Here is a 21,836-nt window from a genome sequence, read left to right on the forward strand (position 1 = left end):
TTTCCTCCATTCTCATTCCACCTCTCCCCTCCACTCCCTCTATACTTTCCCTCCTCCCTGTGCTGGGAGAGGAGAAAGCAGAGTAAAAACAATCCTCTCCTCTGGTCTGTTTCACACCAAAATATGAAACACCTGTCCTTCTCCTTCTTCTTTTTCTTCTCTCTTTCTCTCATTAGTGGGCCTTTAACGCAGCAGAGCCCTTTTCTATAACCTCAATATTCACACACACAACACACACACACTCCTTAGAGCTTGCAACATGTCTTCTGAATCACAGAGAAAATACACAGCTGGGTGCATCAGTTGTACAGGGCTTTAATTAAAGTCTACTCAGACTAGCCAGTGGTCCCATCCTCTATCTACACTATCAGGAAGTAGAACTATGTGAATGCAATTGTCTTAGCATGAACTTCATGTGGTTGATACTGGTTAATTCTGATGGAAGCCCTCTGTAAAACACAACTGGAGAGGGGGCCACAGAGACATAGAATCATTCATCTATTCTGCTTCTGTGTACTCCATCCCTCCCCCACCCCCACCAACTCTCTCTCTCCTGTCCTCCTCATCCTCCTTTGTCTCGCTCTCTGTTTCTCCCTCCCTTATCATTCTTCTCTCTTCTCTCTCTCTCTCTCTCTCTCTCTCGTTCTCTCAATTACATTTAATTAAATTCAAAAGGCTTTATTGGCTTGGGAAACATGTTTACATTGCCAAACAAGTGGAATAGATAATAAACAAAAGAGAAATTATCAATCATAAGTTAACAGTAAACACAAAAGTTTTAAAAGAATATAGACATTTCAAATGTTATATTATGGCTATGTATAGTGTTGTAACAATGTGCAAATAGTTGAAGTATGAAAGGGCAAACAAATAAACTGATAAATATAGTTAGTATTTACAGTGGTGTTAGTGCTTTAGTGGTTGCCCTTTTCTTATGGCAACAGGTCACACATCTTGTATCTGTGCAGCCAGGTCACCCATGATACAAGTCAGTATTCGACGTCCATAAATGTCTGAGAACGTCGGTCGGGAGATGATATATAAAAACGGTCCACTAGGAGCAACAGTGAGCATTGTTACCTTCAAGTATGTTTCGGTTTTGTTAGGGTGCTGTGGATGCCAAAGGTTGCATGTTCATATCCAGCGACAGAAGGTTGTTTTTGAAAGTTCTGTTTTAAGACTATCCCCAACCTTAACCCTTATCTTAACCATTCAGAGTTTATGCCTAACCTTAAGATTTCAGAGTTTATGCCTTAACTTAACCTCAAACACTTTGAAATGTGACGTTTGAGAAACATGGATGAACGTCTAATTCTTACGTGAGACTGTGAGAGCTTGTTGTGCGGTAATGGCACACTGTGATATTTCACCTGATAGATGTGGGAGTTTATCTCTCTCTCAATTTAATTCAATTCAATTCAAGGGCTTTATTGGCATGGGAAACACATGTTAACTGTAACGGCGTTCTTCTGTTGAAGGAGGAGCGGACAAAAATGCAGTGTGGTGGTTACTCATGTTTATTGATGAAAAATGACTAGACATGAAATAACTGAAACGTACAAAAAACAACAGACGGAAACGTGAAAAACTATACAGCCTATCTGGTGAATATAAACACAGAGACAGGAACAATCACCCACGAAACACTCAAAGAATATGGCTGCCTAAATATGGTTCCCAATCAGAGACAACGATAATCACCTGACTCTGATTGAGAACCGCCTCAGGCAGCCATAGGCTACGTTATACACCCCACAAAACCCAAAGACGAAACACACCACAGTAAAGCCATGTCACACCCTGGCCTGACCCAATAAATGAAGATAAACATAATATATTTTGACCAGGGCGTGACAGAACCCACCCCCCCCCCCTAAGGTGCGGACTCCCAGACGCACATCAAAACAATAGGGAGGGTCCAGGTGGGCGTCTGTCCATGGTGGTGGCTCCGGCGCGGGACGTGGACCCCACTCTATAAATGTCTTAGTCCCCCCTCCTCGCGTCCTAGGATAGTCCACCCTCGCCGCCGACCATGGCCTAGTAGTCCTCACCCAGAACCCCACTGGACTGAGGTTCAGCTCGGGACTGAGGGTCAGCTCGGGACTGAGGGTCAGCTCGGGACTGAGGGTCAGCCCAGCACTGAGAGGAAGCCCAGCACTGAGAGGAAGCCCAGCACTGAGAGAAAGCTCAGCCAGGTAGTTGGATCCGGCAGATCCTGGCTGGCTGGCGGTTCTGGCAGATCCTGGCTGACTGGCAGGTCTGGAAGAGTCTGGCTGACTGGCAGGTCAGGAAGAGTCTGGCTGACTGGCAGGGCTGGAAGAGTCTGGCTGACTGGCAGGTCTGGAAGAGTCTGGCAGGGCTGGAAGAGTCTGGCTGACTGGCAGGTCTGGAAGAGTCTGGCTGACTGGCAGGTCTGGAAGAGTCTGGCTGACTGGCAGGTCTGGAAGAGTCTGGTTGATTGGCGGATCTTGGCAGACTGACGGCTCTGGCTGCTCCATGCTGACTGACAGCTCTGACTGCTTCATGCTGACTGGCGGCTCTGGCTGCTCCATGCAAACTGGCAGCTCTGGCAGCTCCATGCAGATTGGCAGCTCTGGCAGCTCCATGCAGATTGGCAGCTCTGGCGGCTTCTTGCAGATTGGCAGCTCTGGCGGCTTCTTGCAGACTGGCAGCTCTGGCTGCTCCATGCAGACTGACAGCTCCATGCAGACTGACAGCTCCTTGCAGACTGACAGCTCCTTGCAGACTGACAGCTCCTTGCAGACTGACATATCTGGCTGCTCCATGCAGACTGACATCTCTAGCTGCTCCATGCAGACTGACAGCTCTGGCTGCTCCATGCAGACTAACAGCTCTTGCTGCTCCATGCAGACTGGCAGCTCTGGCTGCGCTAAACAGGCAGGAGACTCCGGCAACGCTGTAGAGGCGGAATGCTCTTGCTGCGCTGAACAGGCGGGATACTCTGTCAGCACTGTAGAGGAGGAAGGCTTTGGCTGCGCTGAACAGGCGAGAGGCTCCGACAACGCAGGAGAGGAGGAAGGCTCGGGCAGCACTGGAGAGGCGATGCACACTGTAGGCATGATGCGTGGTGCTGGCACTGGTGGTACTTGGACGAGGACACACACAGGAAGCCTGGTGCGGGGATCTGCCACGGGAGGACTGGTGTGTGGAGGTGGCACTGGATAGACCGGACCGTGCAGGCGCACTGGAGCTCTTAAGCACCGAGCCTGCCCAACTTTACCTGGCTCGATGCCCACTCTAGCCCGGCCAATACGAGGAGCTGGTATGTACCGCACCGGGCTATGCACCCGCACTGGAGACACCGTGCGCTCCACAGCATAACACGGTGCCTGCCCGTTCTCTTTAGCCCCCCGGTAAGCACAGGAAGTGTACGCAGGTCTCCTACCTGGCGTAGCCATACTCCCTGTGAGCCCTCTCCCAAGACATTTTTGGGGCTGACTCTCGGGCTTCCTTCCGCGCCGCCGTGCTTGCTTCGCCATCTCCATTCTTCTATAACCTTCTTCGCACTGCTCCAGTGAATCCCAGGCGGGCTCCGGCACTCTCCCTGGGTCGACCGCCCACCTGTCTATTTCCTCCCAAGTAGTGTAGTCCCGATATTGTTGCTCCTGCTGCCGCTGTTGCTTACATTTACATTTACATTTAAGTCATTTAGCAGACGCTCTTATCCAGAGCGACTTACAAATTGGTGAATTCACCTTCTGACATCCAGTGGAACAGCCACTTTACAATAGTGCATCTAAATCATTTAAGGGGGGGTGAGAAGGATTACTTTATCCTATCCTAGGTATTCCTTGAAGAGGTGGGGTTTCAGGTGTCTCCGGAAGGTGGTGATTGACTCCGCTGTCCTGGCGTCGTGAGGGAGTTTGTTCCACCATTGGGGGGCCAGAGCAGCGAACAGTTTTGACTGGGCTGAGCGGGAACTGTACTTCCTCAGTGGTAGGGAGGCGAGCAGGCCAGAGGTGGATGAACGCAGTGCCCTTGTTTGGGTGTAGGGCCTGATCAGAGCCTGGAGGTACTGCGGTGCCGTTCCCCTCACAGCTCCGTAGGCAAGCACCATGGTCTTGTAGCGGATGCGAGCTTCAACTGGAAGCCAGTGGAGAGAGCGGAGGAGCGGGGTGACGTGAGAGAACTTGGGAAGGTTGAACACCAGACGGGCTGCGGCGTTCTGGATGAGTTGTAGGGGTTTAATGGCACAGGCAGGGAGCCCAGCCAACAGCGAGTTGCAGTAATCCAGACGGGAGATGACAAGTGCCTGGATTAGGACCTGCGCCGCTTCCTGTGTGAGGCAGGGTCGTACTCTGCGGATGTTGTAGAGCAAGAACCTACAGGAACGGGCCACCGCCATGATGTTAGTTGAGAACGACAGGGTGTTGTCCAGGATCACGCCAAGGTTCTTAGCGCTCTGGGAGGAGGACACAATGGAGTTGTCAACCGTGATGGCGAGATCATGGAACGGGCAGTCCTTCCCCCATACCAAAGCCTCTCATACCAAAGCCTCTCAGCTCTCGCCGCCTCCAGTTCTTCTTTGGGGCGGCGAAATTCTCCAGGCAGATCCCAGGGTCCTTCTCCAAACAATTCGTCCTCCTATGTCCATTCCTCCTTTCGCTGCACCTGCTGCCTGTTACCACGCCGCTTGGTCCTGTTGTGTTGGGTGATTCTGTAACGGCTTTCTTCTGTTGAAGGAGGAGCGGACCAAAATGCAGCGTGGTGGTTACTCAAGTTTATTGATGAAAAATGACTAGACATGAAATAACTGAATGAAATAACTGAAACGTACAAAAAACAACAAAAAACAATAGACGCAAACGTGAAAAACTATACAGCCTATCACGTGAATATAAACACAGAGACAGGAACAATCACCCACGAAACACTCAAAGAATATGGCTGCTCCTCTCTCTATTAGGGGCAGACCACACAGTGGGAAACAAGTTGTAAAATTAGACCCAGGAAACTAAGAGCCTGACATATACAGGCTCATTTTACAACCAGTTTATGTCTTCAGTCAGTCTCAAATTGGCAACTGGCTTAACATGTCTTTTTAGACCTAGAGGTCAAAGAGGTCTGCTACAATGGCTATGTGTTTGTGTGTATGTGTAAGCGTGTGCGTGTATGCGTATGAGCATGTGTTGGGTGTACTATTTCAGATTGAAGTGGGAGGTGTTTAAAGCCATTAGTGTTGTGAAAGGGCAGAATGACATAAACATCATAGAATGTGAACCACACCCATGAGCCCTCAAAACACTCCACTTAGAGCAAAGGGACTTTTTTATTAGACTTGATTCTCCCTGTTTTCACTTTCCCAGTGATGTCTGTGTGAGATGTACATGTGTGTAGAGTGGCAAAGTAACAGGCACTTAAGCTGGGACGTGGGGAGTGAGAGGTTCAACCCTCATCTCGTTAACTTTCTAATACACTCCCGCAGTCAATGTCCCTTCCTACAAAGCCTATCTATTTTTCTCTCTCCCCCAACTCTTTCTTTTTCTCTTAAACAGAACCACAATATCTTTCCTCCATTTAATACAAGTGTTTTGAGATATTAAAGGTGGAACGTTTTAGTATCAACATTTATTGTAATTACCTAGTTTTAATTTGACAAGTGTTTTTTGATGTCTGGTAAAGCTATTATTGAATTTAAATCCAACATTTTAATGGGGTTTGGTGAAACACATATAGATACATCTGAAAAGACTGTTTACATAAAACATGACATGCTGTAACTTAGAACTGCCTGTAGCCATAACGATGAGAGCAACTCTTGGAAGATATTTTCCCATTGATTTAACGAGACTCGGGTGATTAATCTTCTGCCTGTCATGACGCTGGAGTTGTAAATCAACATTTGTCCACACAACAAACGCTACGCCTGTAAATTAATTCTGCATTAGAAAACTTCCGAAATCTACAGCTAATCAAGCCAGGGGACACTACAGTTCACATGAACCACAATGTTCACTACACTCAGACCATCAATCAGATGGAGGAGAGAGGGAAGGAGGGAGGGGGCTGGGAGAGAGAGAGAGGTTCTGTTCTGACCCATACCGTATGTGATTCTAAGAATTGGATTTGTTCCAATAACCTTACACAGCTTCCTTTACTTTTCTGGTCACCTTTTATCTGAAAGAACTTGATAGGTGATAGAAGTATTTCCAGAGAAGAATTTAATTCAGACATAAAACAAATCTGCTCGTAAGGAAGGAAAGGACAGCTCTGGGATTGAGTGTTGATTAGAAAGGAAGAGAACTGATTATGAGTTGTCATGTGTCATCACTCTCCTGTTAGGATCCAAAGATCAGGTTACAATGGATCAGCGTCTACAGAGGCCTCTCACCTGCAGAGGGGAGGAGGGATTGGTGTGGAGGTTTTATGACACCTCACGTCAATGGTAAATTGTAGGCAGCAGACGACTCATTTTGGTCTCTATTGTTAGTGAATGGAATCACTTTGTTAGAGGTTTTGCCACCCAAAAACTCTAAAGTCCAACAGTATACACTGGGACAATATATTTCAACATCCGAATGTGGGGAATGATGAGAGCGGGAAAATGGGAGATTAATGTCTATTTTGTCATAAAAAATAGTATAAAAGTGATATAAAGAAAATATTGTAACTTCAAGAGCTTTCACACTGTGTATATCAGGTTTACATCCACAGTGTAAACACTGTGTATATCAGGTTTACATCCTTCACGCTGTGTATATCAGGTTTACATCCTTTACACTGTGTATATCAGGTTTACATCCTTCACGCTGTGTATATCAGGTTTACATCCTTTACGCTGTGTATATCAGGTTTACATCCTTTACACTGTGTATATCAGGTTTACATCCTTTACGCTATGTATATCCGGTTTACATCCTTTACGCTGTGTATATCAGGTTTACATCCTTTACACTGTGTAGGAAATATAAAAGATGAAGAAAATACTTTTGCTAAGATCGGAATGTGATGAATGTTTTCTAACTGTTTTTGATGATGTTTTGCCCTGTAGCCACGCCTGAGGGAGCTCAGAGAGCATGTCAGTATGACGGAAACACCCCTTTTTTTTTACCCATGTGTGTAAAATATTGAGTTAAGAATGAAAATACTAGAATAGAAGGACCACAAGCTGCAGCTAGGTCTCCATTGGTCACGACCCTGAAAATCAACACAAGTTGAAAAAGGAAAACTAGCCTCTAACAATCAATGTTACGGTTGAGTAGCTGCTCTAAATACTGTAAGAATGTGAATTTAAATAGGACCACCCAGTCATTCTACGTAACATTGCAAAAATCTGAAAATCAGACATTTCCTGTCCAAAAATGATTTGTCACTTCTAGGTTAGACTACGGAAATGCTCTACTTTCCGGCTAGCTGGATAAAGCACTAAATAATCTTCAGTTTGTGCTAAATGCGGCGGCTATAATCTTGACTAGAACAAAAAAATGTAATCATATTATTCCAGTGCTAGCCTCTCTACACTGGCTTCCTGTTAACTTCTTGAAACTCCCCATCCCGGATCCGGGTTTGTGACTAAAGCCTCAGGCTCATTAGCATAACGCAACGTTAACGATTTCTGAAAATCGCAAATAAAATGAAAATAATGCGTCTGCTCTCAAGCTTAGCCTTTTCTTAACAACACTGTCATCTCAGATTTTCAAAATAAGCTTTTGAACCATAGAAATTGACTAATTTGTGTAAGAGTATGCAAAGCTAGCATAGCATTTTGAGTAGCATTTAGCACGCAACATTTTCACAAAAACCAGATAACCAAATAAATAAAATCATTTACCTTTGAAGAGCTTCTGATGTTTTCAATGAGGAGATTCTCAGTTACATACCAAATGCGCAGTTTTTCCTGAAAGCGTCTATGTGTAGGAGAAATCGTTCCGTTTTCTACATTGCGTCTGGCTACCGAAACGAACCGAAAATTCAGTCACCTACAACGTAAAACTTTTTCCGGATTAACTACATAATATCGACCGAAACATGGCAAACGTTGTTTGGAATCAATCCTCAAGGTGTTTTTTCACATATCTCTTCATTGATATGCAGTTCGTGGAAGCTTGCTTTCCTCTCTGTATCACATGGAAAAATACTGGCAGGTGACTTTTGCGCACCAATTTCGGCGCAGGACACCGGGCGGACACCTGGTAAATGTGGTCTCTTATGGTCAATCTTCCAATGATCTGCCCACAAATACATCACAATGCTGCAGACACCTTGGGGAAACGACAGAAAGGGTTGACTCACTCCTCTCGCATTCACAGCCATATAAGGAGACAATGGAAAACAGAGCCTCAAAAATCCTTGTCATTTCCTGGATGCCATCTCATCTTGGTTTTTCCTGAAGCTCACGTTCTAGGGCACGCACAGAGAATATCTTGGTATTTCTGGACACGTCAGAGTGTTTTCTTTCGAATGGTATCAATTATATGCATAGTCGAGCATCTTTTTGTGACAAAATATCTTGTTTAAAACGGGAACGTTTTTCATCCAAAAATGAAATAGCGCCCCCATAGATGTAAGAGGTTAAGGCAAGGGCTGCTTTCAAGGTTTTACTGCTAACCTACAAAGCATTACATGGGAGGGCTCCTACCTAGCTTTCCGATTTGGTACTGCCGTACATACCTACAAGTACGCTACAGTCACAAGACGCAATTGTCCCTAGAATTTCTAAGCATACAGCTGGAGGCAGGGCTGTCTCCTATAGAGCTCAATTTTTATGGAATGGTCTGCCTACCCATATGAGAGACACAGACTCGGTCTGAAACCTTTAAGTCTTTAATTTCTTGATACTACCCATCCCGTATCCGGGATCGTGAATACAGCCTCAGGCTCATTACCATAACGCAACGTTAACGATTTCTGAAAATCGCAAATGAAATGAAACTAATATGCCTGCTCTCAAGCTTAGCCTTTTCTTAACAGCACTGTCATCTCAGATTTTCAAAACATGCTTTTGAACCATAGCAAATCAAGCATTTGTGTAAGAGTATTGCTAGCTAGCTTAGCATTTAGCGTAGCATTTAGCGTAGCATTTAGCACGCAACATTTTCACAAAAAACAGAAAACCAAATAAATAAAATCATTTACCTTTGAAGAACTTCGGATGTTTTCAACGAGGAGACTCTCAGTTACATAGCAAATGTTCAGTTTTTCCTGAAAGAATCTCTGTGTAGGAGAAATCGCTATGATTGAGTGTAGTCTGGCCCAGGAGTGTGAAGGTGAATGGAAAGGCACAGGAGCAACGAACCGCCCTTGCTGTCTCTGCCTGGCCGGTTCCCCTCTCTCCACTGGGATTCTCTGCCTCTATCCCGATTACAGGGGCTGAGTCACAAGCTTACTGATGCTCTTCCATGCCGTCCCTAGGAGGGGTGCGTCACTTGAGTGGGTTGAGTCACTGACGTGGTCTTCCTGTCTGGGTTGGCGCCCCCCTTGGGTTTTGCCGTGGCAGAGATCTTTGAGGGCAATATTCTCGTGTCTTATCCGGTGTCCTGTGTGAATTTAAGTATGCTCTCTCTTTCTCTCTCTCGGAGAACCAAAGCCCTAGGACCATGCATCAGGACTACTTGGCATGATGACTCCTTGCTGTCCCCAGTCCACCTAGCCGAGCTGCTGCTCCAGTTTCAACTGTTCTGCCTGCGGCTATGGAATCCTGACCTGTTCACCGGACATCCACCTGTCCCAGACCTGCTGTTTTCAACTCTCTAGAGACAGAATGAACGGTAGAGATACTGTCAATGATCGCCTATGAAGAGCCAACTGACATTTACTTTTGAGGTGCTGACCTGTGGCACCCTCCACAACCACTGTGATTATTATTATTTGACCGTGCTGGTCATATTTTAAGATTTTAACATCTTGGCCATGTTCTGTTATAATCTCCATCCGGCACAGCCAGAAGAGGACTGGCCACATCTCATAGCCTGGTTCCTCTCTAGGTTTCTATCTAGGTTTTGGCCTTTCTATGGAGTCCTACACCTGCATTGCTTGCTGTTTGGGGTTTTAGGCTGGGTGTCTGTACAGCACTTTGAGAATTCAGCTGATGTAAGAAGGGCTATATAAACAAATTTGATTTGATTTGAAATCAACGTCGACTACACTGCTCTCATCACAACTCTAGGGATCATCAACACAGCTGATTAGCTGTCCTCAGAAGACCACTTTTCCAGAACAAGTGAAAGTTAACACAGACAACTAAGGACAAGGACATTGTGACCTCTTGTGGACAATCAGAGATCTTGGAACTACCCATCCCGGATCCGGGAGAATTGTCATCAACTGCACTAATTAGCAAAGCACAACGGTCAAAATATATTACTAGAAAATATTCATATTCATGAAATCACAAGTGAAATAGAACGAGACACAGCTTAGCCTTTTGTTAATCACCCTGTCATCTCAGATTTTGAAATTATGCTTTACAGCCAAAGCAAGACAAGCGTTTGTGTAAGTTTATCGATAGCCTAGCATAGCATTATGTCCAGCTAGCAGCAGGAAGCTTGGTCACGAAAATCAGAAAAGCAATCAAATTAACCATTTACCTTTGATGAGCTTTGGAATTTTTCACTCACGAGACCCCCAGTTAGACAGCAAATGTTCCTTTTGTTCCCAAAAATTATTTTTACACCCAAAATACCAAAATCGCCACCAAAACATTCTGAAAAAAAAAATCCAAAATATAACTATAATATCAACAGAAACATGGCAAACGTTTTTTATAATCAATCCTCAAGGTGTTTTTCAAATATCTATTCGATAATATATCAACCGGGACAATTGACTTTTCAGTAGGAGCGAGAGGGAAAATGACTACCCCTGTCTTTTACGCAAGAATCACTCTGATAGCCCTCAGCTGGCCACTTACGCATTGTAGTCGTTTACGCTCATTTTTTTAAAAATTTAATTTTACCTTTATTTTACTAGGCAAGTCAGTTAAGAACAAACTCTTATTTTCAATGACGGCCTAGGAACAGTGGGTTAACTGCCTGTTCAGGGGCAGAACGACATATTTGTACCTTGTCAGGTCAGAGATTTGAACTTGCAACATTTCGGTTACTAGTCCAATGCTCTAACCACTAGGCTACCCTGCCACATTCTTCAAAATAAAGGCGTGAAACTACGTCAAAATGCTGTAGACACCTTAGGGAATATGTAGGAAACGGAATCTGGTTGATATCCCTTTCAATGGCCAATAGGGGTGCATAGGAACACAACGGTTTCAAAATAAGAGGCAATTCCTGATTGGATTTTCCTCAGGGTTTCGCCTGCTATATCAGTTCTGTTATACTCACAGACAATATTTTGACAGTTTTGGAAACTTTAGAGTGTTGTCTATCCTAAGCTGTCAATTATAGGCATATTCTAGCATTTAGTCGTGGGAAATAGGCGGTTTACTTTGGGAACGTTATTTTTCCAAAAATAAAAATAGAGAGAGGTAGAGACAATTTCGAGAGAGGAAGAGAAGAAGTAGAGAAGAGGTAGAGATGAGGTAGAGAGAGGAAGATATGACAGAGAAGAGGTCGAGGTACAGAGAGGAAGAGTGGCATAGATAACGTAGAGATGACGTAGACATGAGGTAGATTGAGTTAGATATGAGGAAGAAAGAGGTAGGGAGATGCATAGATGAGTCAGAGGTGAGGCAGAGAGAGGTGCAGATATGTACAGAGTAAAAAGAGGAAGAGATAGATTGAGGAAGAGAGGCAGAGATGATGTAGATTGTGGTAGAGATTTGGTAGAGATGAGGTAAAGATGAGTTAGAGATGAGGAAGAGAGAGGTACAGAGGTACAGAGAGGTACAGAGAGGAAGAGATGAGGTATATTGAGGTAGATTGAGGCAGAGATGAGGAAGAGAGAGGTACAGAGTTACAGAGGGGAAGAGAGGCAGAGAGGTAGACAGAGGAAGAGAGAGGCAGAGGTGAGGAAGATTTAGGTAGAGATGTGGTATTAATGAGGTAGAGAAGGGTAGAGATGGGTAGAGATGGGGTAAGAGGGAGCAAAATATAGAAGGGATAGGTAGAGAGAGGTAGAGAAAGGTAGAGGGGGGTAGAGAGGTACAGATGAGGTAGAGGTGGTAGAGAGCAGCAGAAATGAGGTGGAGATTCAGTAGTGAAGAGGTATAGAGCGTTGGAGATGAGGTAGAGAGAGGTAGCGAGTGGTGGAGAAAGGTAGAGATGAGCTAGAGATGAGGTAGAAGGAGGTAGAGAGCATTAGAATTAAGGTAGAGAGAGGTAGAGATGAGGAAGAGGGATGTAGAGAAGTAGAGATGAGGTAGAGGGAGGTAAAGAGCAGTAGAAATTAGGTAAAGAGCAGTAGAAATTAGGTAGAGAGAGGTAAAGAAGAGGTAGAGAGAGAAGAGAGGTAGAGAGAGGTAGAGAGCCATAGAGATGAGGTAGAGAGCAGTAGAGAGAGGTGGATATGAGGTAGAGATGAGGTATAGAGCATTAGGGAAGAAGGTAGAAATTAGGCAGAGAGAGGTAGAGATGAGGTAGAGGGAGGTAGAAAGCAGTAGTATTGAGGTAGAAAGAGGTAGAGAGAGGTAGAGATGAGGTAGACATGACGTAGAGAGCGGTATAGATGAGGTAGAGAGATAGGATGTGAGAGGTAGAGAGAGGCAGAGAGCAGTATAAATTTTGAAGATAGAAATAGAGAGGGGTAGAGATGAGGTAGAGAGCGGAAGAGATGAGGTAGAGATGAGGTAGAGATGAGGTATAGAACATTAGAGATGAGGTAGAGATGAGATAGGTAGAGGGAGGTAGAGGTAGAGAGGGGTAGAGGGAGGTATAGAGCAGTCTTAATGAGGTGGAGATGAGGTGGAGATGAGGTAGAGAGAGGTGGAGATGAGGTAGAGAGAGGTAGAGATGAAGTAGAGGGAGGATATGATGAGGTGGAGGGAGGTAGAGAACAGTAAACATGAGTTAGACAGAGGTGGAGAAAGGCAGAGATGATGTATAGATGAGGTAGACATGAGGTAGAGAATGGTAGAGATGAGGTAGTGAGAGGGACATTTGAGGTAGAGAAAGAAGTAATAGGTAGAGAGAGGTAGAGAGAGGTGTAGAGAGGTGGAGAGTGGTAGAGAGCGGTAGAGAGGTAGATATGCATTAGAGATGAGGTATATAGCATTAGAGATGAGGTACAGATGAGGTAAAGATGAGGTAAAGATGAGGTAGACATGAGGTAGACATGAGGTAGAGATAGGTATAGATGAGGTAGAGATGAGGTATAGAGCATTAGAGATTAGGTAGAGAGAGGTAGATATGGGGGAGAGAGAGGTAGTAATGAGCTAGAGAGAGGTAGAGATGAGCTACAGATGAGCTTGAGATGAGCTAGAGATGAGTTAGAGGGAGGTAGAGAGCAGTAGAAATGCGGCAGATAGAGGTAGAGAGGCGTAGAGAGTTAGAGATGAGGTAGAGATGAGAAAGAGGGAGGTGGAGAGGTAGAGAGCGGTAGAGATGAGGTAGAGAGCGGTAGAGATGAGGTAGAGAGCGGTAGAGAGAGGTAGAGATGAGGTAGAGAGAGGTAGAGATGAGGTAGACATGATTTAGAGAGCGGTAGAGATGAGGTAGAACTGAGGTATAGAGCATTAGAGATTTGGTAGAGATTAGGTAAAGAGAGGTATAGATGAGGTAGAGATAGAAGAGACATGAAGAGAGAGGTAGAGATGAGGTAGAGAGATGTAGCGATGAGGTAGAGAGAGGTAAATATGAGGTAGAGAGTTAGAGATGAGGTAGAGAGAGGTAGAAAGTGGTTGAGATGAGGTAGAGAGGTAGAGATGAGGTAGAGAGGAGGTAGAGGGAAGTTGAGAGGAGTAGAAACGAGGTAGAGAGAGGTAAAGATGAGGTAGAGAGAGGAGAGATAGAGAGCAGCAGAGAGAGGTAGAGATGAGGTAGGGATGAGGTATAGAGTTTTAGAGATGAGGTAGAGAGAGGTAGAGGGAGTTAGAGTGGTAGAGAGAGGTAGAGATTAGGTGAGATGAAGTAGAGAGTGGTAGAGATGAGGTGGAGGTGAGGTAGAGAGAGATAAAATGAGGTAGAGAGAAGAGATAGGTAGAGAGAGGTAGACAGCGGTAGAGAGAGGTAGGGATGAGGTAGAGAGAGGCAGAGAGAGGCAGAGATCAGGCAGAGATGAGATAGAGAGCGGTAGAAAGGAAATTGATAAAAGGAAGAAAGGAGCAGAATTGGATGAGGACTTATTCATAACAAGAGTGCAGATGGTTTCATTTCTGCCCCTCCGTTGATGGGCGGCCCAGGGCTACCACTGGCCTGATGGGTAATGGATATTACCTCACTGAGCCCAGGGTCCATTCTCCGGACTGAGAGAAGGTGGTTGATGAGAATTTATGCAGGTCCTATATCTGTTCTTGGCAAGTTCTAGTTAGCTGAGAACTGAGGTATCTAAACTGTCAACGATATGAAGGAATTGATGATGAGAATTTCCATTGCAAACTGCTATAAATGTCAAAACTGTTATCAATGTTGACATCAGTGCTTATAATAGATATTTTTCGGTAGTCAATGGCAACATGATGTCCACCTCCATAGACACATTTTTTTTAATAATTGTCTTTTCTAAGCTCTGATATATATATTTGTAAATCATGTGACTTTAACCCACATCTGTTTCCCATTCACTCACTGCATATGTCCTGATTAACATTAACCCCTTTCCGCTAGCGGAACCCCTTGCCAGCAGCCAATGAAATTACAGGGTGCCAAAAACAAATCAACAGAAATCTCATAAATCAAATTTCTCAAACATACAGGTATTAGGCACCATTTGAAAGATAAAATTCTCGTTAATTCAGCCACAGTGTCTGATTTCAAAAATGCTTTACAGCGAAAGCTCCACAAACGATTATATTAGGTCACCACCAAGCCACAGAAAAACCCAGCCATTTTTCCAGCCAAAGAGAGGAGTCACAAAAAGCACAAATAGAGACAAACTTAAACACTAACCTTTGATGGTCTTCATCAGATGACACTCGTAGGGTTTCATGTTACACAATACATGGATGTTTTGTTCGATAAAGTGCATATTTATATCAAAGAATCTCATTTTACGTTGGCACATTACGTTCAGTACTAAAACATGCTGTGATTGTGCAGAGTGCCACATGAATTCACAGAAATACTCATTATAAATGTTTATGAAAATTTAAGTGTTATGCATGGAACTTTAGCTACACTTCTCCTTAACAAAAGGCTAAGCCGTGTTTCGCTATATTTCACTTGTGATTTCATGAATATTAATATTTTCTAGTAAGATTATTTGACCGTTGCGTTATGCTATTTAGCGTAATTGATGACAATTATCCCGGATCCGGGATGGGTGGTTCTGCAACCTCTGTGTCAGATTTTAAAACAACTTTACGGAAAAAGCATAATCTGAGTACGGCACTTAGAGCCAAAACCAGCCAAAGAAATATCTGCCATGTTGCGCAGTCAACATCGGTCAAAAATAGAATTATAAATATTAACTTACCTTTGATGATCTTCATCAGAATGCACTCCCAGGAATCGCAGTTGCACAATAAATGTTTGTTTTGTTCGATAATGTCTATCATTTTTTGTCCATTTATGTCCAAATAGCTTCTTTTCTTAGGGTGTTTGGTAAACAAATCCAAAAGCGTGTTCAGGTCCAGTCGGACGAAAAGTTCAAAAAGTTATATTACAGGTCGAAGAAACTTGTCAAACTAAGCATAGAATCAATCTTTATGATGTTTTTATCATAAATGTTCAATAATGTTCCAACCGGAGAATTCCATTGTCTGTAGAAAAGCAATGGAACGCAGGTCGCTCTCATGTGAAATGCACGTGACCAGTGCGTGGCTCTCTGCCAGACCACTGACTCAAAGAGCTCTCATCCGGTCCCACTTCACAGAAGAAGCCTGAAACAACATTCTAAAGACGGTTGACATCTACTGGAAGCCTTTGGAAGTGCAACATAACCCATATCCCACTGCGAATTCGATAGGGGCTTGTAATGCTCGTCTGATGAAGAATGAGGAGTGGACCAAAGTTTCAGCGTGCTACGTGTTCATGATTTTTTATTAACTCAGAACAATTTGAACAAAAATAACAAAGAGCCAAACAAACAGTTCTGTAAGGTAACCAAACTAAACAGAAAACAACTACCCACAAAACACAGGTTGGAAAAAGGGTGAAACCAGGCTGCCTAAGTATGATTCTCAATCAGAGACAACGATAGACAGCTGCCTCTGAGAATCACACCCGGTCAAACACAAAAAAATAGAAAACATCGTTGCTGGAGGCTCCGGACTGGAGACCGTCTCTGGAGGCTCCGGACTGGAGACCGTCTCTGGAGGCTCCGGACTGGAGACCCTCGCTGGAGGCTCTGGACTGGAGACCGTCGTCGGAGGCTTCGTGCCATGACTCCTCACTGGAGGCTTCGTGCCATGACTCCTCACTGAGGCTTCCTGCCATCACTACTCACTGGAGGCTTCGTACCATGGATCATCACTGGAGGCTTCTTGCCATGGATCGTCACTGGAAGATTCGTGCCATGGATCATCACTGGAGGCTTCGTGCCATGGATCATCACTGGAGGCTTTGTGCCAGTGATCATCACTGGAGGCTTCTTGCCAGTGATCATCACTTGAGGCTTCTTGCCATGGATCATCACTGGAGGCTTCTTGCCAGTGATCATCACTGGAGGTTTCTTGCCAGTGATCATCACTGGAGACTTCGTGCCATGGATCATCACTGGAGGCTTCGTACCATGGATCATCACTGGAGGCTTCGTACCATGGATCATCACTGGAGGTTTCGTGCCATGGATTATCACTGGAGGGAGGAGACGTATGGGCAGTCTGGTATGTGGAGCTGCCACAGGGCTCATCAGGCTGGGGAGACATGCAAGAGTATTATTTCTGGGCGCAGGCACAGGACTTACCAGGCTGGAGAGACATACAGGAGGCCCTGTCCTTGGCAGAGGCACCGGATACACTGGGCCATGGAGGCGCACTCGAGGTCTCGAGCTAAGAGCCTTCCTGGCTGGATGGTGACTTTGGCCTGGCACATGCGGGGCGCAGGTACAGGACGCACTGGGCTGTGCAGACACACTGGAGACACACACGCTCCACCACATAACACGGTGCCTGACCAGTACAAAGCTCCCTCCGGTAAGCACGGGGAGTTGGCTCAGGGCTCCAGCCTGGCTCAGCCAATCTTCCCGTGTTCCTCCCCAAATTTTTGGGGGGAGTGGCCCCCCGGTCTTTAGTGCCAGCCTTGTCCCCCAGTAATCCCTGGCCCTTTTACTAGTTGCCTCCGCCTTCCTTGCTGCTACGACCGGCTCCCATTGGCAGGCAATCTTTTCCGACCAGGATCTCCTCCCACGTGTAGGATCTTTTGCGGATCCTTTGCCGTCCAGGATGTCCTCCTATGTCCAGTCCTCCTTACCACGCTGCTTGGTCCTTTGGTGGTGGGCAGTTCTGTAATGCTCGTCTGATAAAGAATGAGGAGTGGACCAAAGCACAGTGTGGTACCTGTAAATTATTTTTTATTAACTCAGAACACTTTGAACAAAAATAACAAAGAGCCAAACGAACAGTTCTGTAAGGTAACCAAACGAAATAGAAAACATCTAGCCACAAAACACAGGTGGGAAAAAGCTGCTTAAGTATGATGCTCAATCAGAGACAACGATAGACAACTGCCTCTGATTGAGAACCACACCCAGCCAAACACAAAGAAATAGAAAACATAGCAATAAAGAAACTAGAATGCCCAACCTAGTCACACCCTGGCCTAACCAAACTAGAGAATAAAATCCTCTCTATGGCCAGGGCGTGACAGGGCTGAATTCAAAAACTGCATACCTCAGATTTCCCACTTCCTGTTTGGATCTTTTCTCAGGTTTTTGCCTGCCATATGAGTTCTGTTATACTCACAGACATCATTCAAACAGTTTTAGAAACTTCAGAGTGTTTTCTATCTAAAATGATTAATAATATGCATATATTAGCATCTGAGACTGAGTAGGAGGCAGTTTACTCTGGGCACGCTATTCATCCAAAAGTGAAAATGCTGCCCCCTACCCCAAAAAAGTTAAAGTATTATGACCGGATTAACATGAAGGTATTATGATATGATTAACATTAAGGTATTATGTCATGATTAACATTAACTTCTTATTGTTCCGCTAGCGGTACCCCTCGACAACATTCCACTGAAATATTTAACTTTCATACATTAACAAGTGCAAAACACCAAATGAAAGATACACTTCTTGTTAATCTACCCATCGTGTCCGATTTCAAAAAGGCTTTACAGCAATCTACTAATAAATTGACTAATAATATGCATATATTAGCAACTGGGACTGAGTAGCAGGCAGTTTACTCTGGGCATGCTTTTCATCCAAACGTGAAAATGCTGCCCCTATCCCAAACAGGTTTTAAGGTATTGTGACCTGTAAGGTATGCCACTAACCAGGCTTGGTGACTGTGTTAAGGAGTGACATGCACACAGGGTTAGGTTGACACACACAGGGTTAGGGTTAGGGTAAGGTTGACACACACTGGGTTAGGGATAGGTTGACACACACAGTGTTAGGTTGACACACAGTGTTAGTGTAAGATTGACAAACACATGGTTAGGGTTAGGATGACACACACTGGGTTAGGGATAGGTTGACACACACAGGGTTAGGTTGACACACACAGGGTTAGGTTGACACAGACAGGGTTAGGGTGAAGTTGACACACAGGGTGAAGTTGACACACACACAGGGTTAGGTTGACAAACACAGGGTTAGGGTTAGATTGACACACACAGGGTTAGGATGACACACACACAGGGTTAGGTTGCCGCACACAGGGTTAGGGTTAGGTTGACAAATATAGGGCTGGGGTTAGGTTGACACACACAGGGTTAGGTTGACACACACATGGTTAGGTTGACACACACAGGGTTAGGTTGACACGCACAGGGTTAGGTTGACACGCACAGGGTTAGGTTGACATGCACAGGGTTAGGTTGACACACATGGTTAGGGTTAGGTTGACACACATAGGGTGAGGATGACACACACAGGGTTAGGTTGGCACACGCAGGGTTAGTGTTAGGTTGACAAACACAGGGTTAGGGTTAGATTGACACACACAGGGTTAGGATGACACACACACAGGGTTAGGTTGCCGCACACAGGGTTAGGGTTAGGTTGACAAATATAGGGCTGGGGTTAGGTTGACACACACAGGGTTAGGTTGACACACACATGGTTAGGTTGACACACACATGGTTAGGTTGACACACACATGTTTAGGTTGATACACACAGGGTTTGGATGACACGCACAGGGTTAGGTTGACACACAAAGGGTTAGGTTGACACACACAGGGTTAAGGTTAGGTTGACACACACAGGGTTCGGTTGACACACACATAGTGCATTGTCTTTTATTCATGCACTGCTTTCTGGAACGGGGCAGTTGAAAGAGTTAGGAGTGACAGATCTATGGAAATGCCACCCCCGAAAATGTTTCAAGATGCCTTCGTAATCTGATAAAGAGGATGGGATTGTGTGTGTGTGTGTGTGTGTATGTGTGTGCTGGTGACTCATTTCAGAGCAGCACAGCTGTACAGTAATAAGAGCTTTGATTTGAGAGTGATACCTTGTAGTGGACCTACTGGTACACACACACACACACACACACACACACACACACACACACAGAGAGACATCACACACACACACACACACAGAGACATCACACACACACAAACGCACTCACACACACAATCACAATTTCTCCCAATGTGCTAGTTGAGCCATTCATCCTGCTTTCCCAAAGACAGGCCAGCAATTTGCCTTAATCCATATGGAATGGTTCTGAATGACCTCAGTCTATAAGGTCCAGGACTAGGGATTTACTCTGAGACAGCCAATCTAAACAACCTGATTTAACTTCTAGTGTGTGTGTGTGTGTGTGTGTGTGTGTGTGTGTGTGTCCGACTAAAGCTTCTCCGTATCAGTCTTTCGCATGATAAATGTAGTCTAAGATAAACCAGCCCACAATGACTCCCAAGGTGGCTGACTGGAGAAGTGAACGCCTGTTTCTCACAATAATTTCTCAGTTCAACCTTCACAGGGCTGTCAATGGTACCACAAACATATTTTAACTGTTTGTTTGAAAAATACCTCAAAAACATAGAAAATTCTACACACAGACATAGCGGAAGAAAATCATTAGGGGCCCTCTGCAGAATCAGTCAATTTACGCCTTTGCTATGTACAACTTTCCTATGCACTTCTCAGTAGTTGGTATTCAGATTTTACAAGTGATACCTTGTAGTAGACCTACCTTATGAAGGTGTGTTATGGGCTTTGCAGCCGTGGTTTCCTTGCACATGCTGAAGAAATGTAATTCAAAGACTGAAAACCCTCCCACTTGATGAATAAATGTAATTCAACAACTGAAAACCCTCCCACTAGCCCGCCAACAGATATTCTGGTGGAATATTCATTCAATAGGGTTTCAGTTCATTTCTCTAAATCCATCCCTTTAAATACGGTGTGCCTTTAATAGAGAGACCATTCAGAATGTTAGAAAGCCATGTAAAATAGTGCATATTCATCTCCTTTTCAGCAATTGGTAGATTTAAAAATACTCTGATCTTGTTTATTATTTTGGGTAAGGAAAGTATTTATGTATGATTAAAAAAAACAGGTTTTGAGGGCCTTTACGGACAAAATATATTGGTGAATCAAAAATAGTGGTTTGATTCCTCCTGAAAGTTGCAATTTCCAATTGTTCAATCATTGAAATATTGGAAAGTAAGAAAGATGTACAATAGGGGTTGTACAGTAGTCTATATAGTAGTCTACAAATCTACCCTCATAATCCTCACTAATCATGGAACTGTGATGACAATGTTTTTTTGTGAACCGTGCTCCAGGTTTAAATTGCTATGTGTGGACTGCATTCTATAATGATTCAGATAGGCTACACATCCCAAACTATTGGGCAACTTGTAATACGTTCTCCTATCTACTATTGCTAGCAATCCTCAGGAACAACCACATGAATGTGACAGAGGAAATAAAAGAAAACTAATGATGTAACGGTGTGATGCTAAATGTAAGGAAACTGACACTGACAGTTAGAAATGGATGTGGGTATAACCATAGAGATCCTTTTCAATTACATGGAGAATGGTATTCTTTCTATCAGGAAAAAAAAGTAGATTTCATTTGGAAACACCAGGCTGCTCAACTCTATTCATTGTTTCAGGGCACATAAAGGTGCTGGAATTATGAGAGAATTAAGTCAAGGTCAGATTACGGCTTTATCTGTAGATATTTCTGCCACGCCTTCATTTCTTTGGTCTTCACCCAAAACGAATAGCGGGTGAATTGCACGCTATTTTCATTCTTAAGTTCAAGGTCAGAATACGCACTGAGAGGAAACTGCATAACCATTGAATTAGTTCCATTTACACATGCTTAACTCCAGTCAGAATTCCCCAACAGGTGAAGAAGGCCTGCCCACGGGCAAATATTTCTTGCCTGAAGACAGTTTATCTCACCTGTGTGTGTGTGTGTGTGTGTGTGTGTGTGCGTGCGTGTGTTATACCACCAGCTGGGATTCCTTTGCTTAATTAATGGTGTGTCTCCGGAGCCTACCTACTGTGTGGAGTAGTTCTACACTGTCTGTCCCTGAGCTGTATACACCCACTCAAACACTGGCACACAGGTACGCACTTACACACACATACACACACAGGTACGCACATACACACACAGGTATGCACAGACACACACATACACACACACACAGGTACGCACATAAACACACAGACACACACATACACG

This window comes from Oncorhynchus masou, chromosome 25 (genome assembly GCF_036934945.1).
Source record: "Oncorhynchus masou masou isolate Uvic2021 chromosome 25, UVic_Omas_1.1, whole genome shotgun sequence".
Taxonomy (NCBI): Eukaryota; Metazoa; Chordata; class Actinopteri; order Salmoniformes; family Salmonidae; genus Oncorhynchus; species Oncorhynchus masou.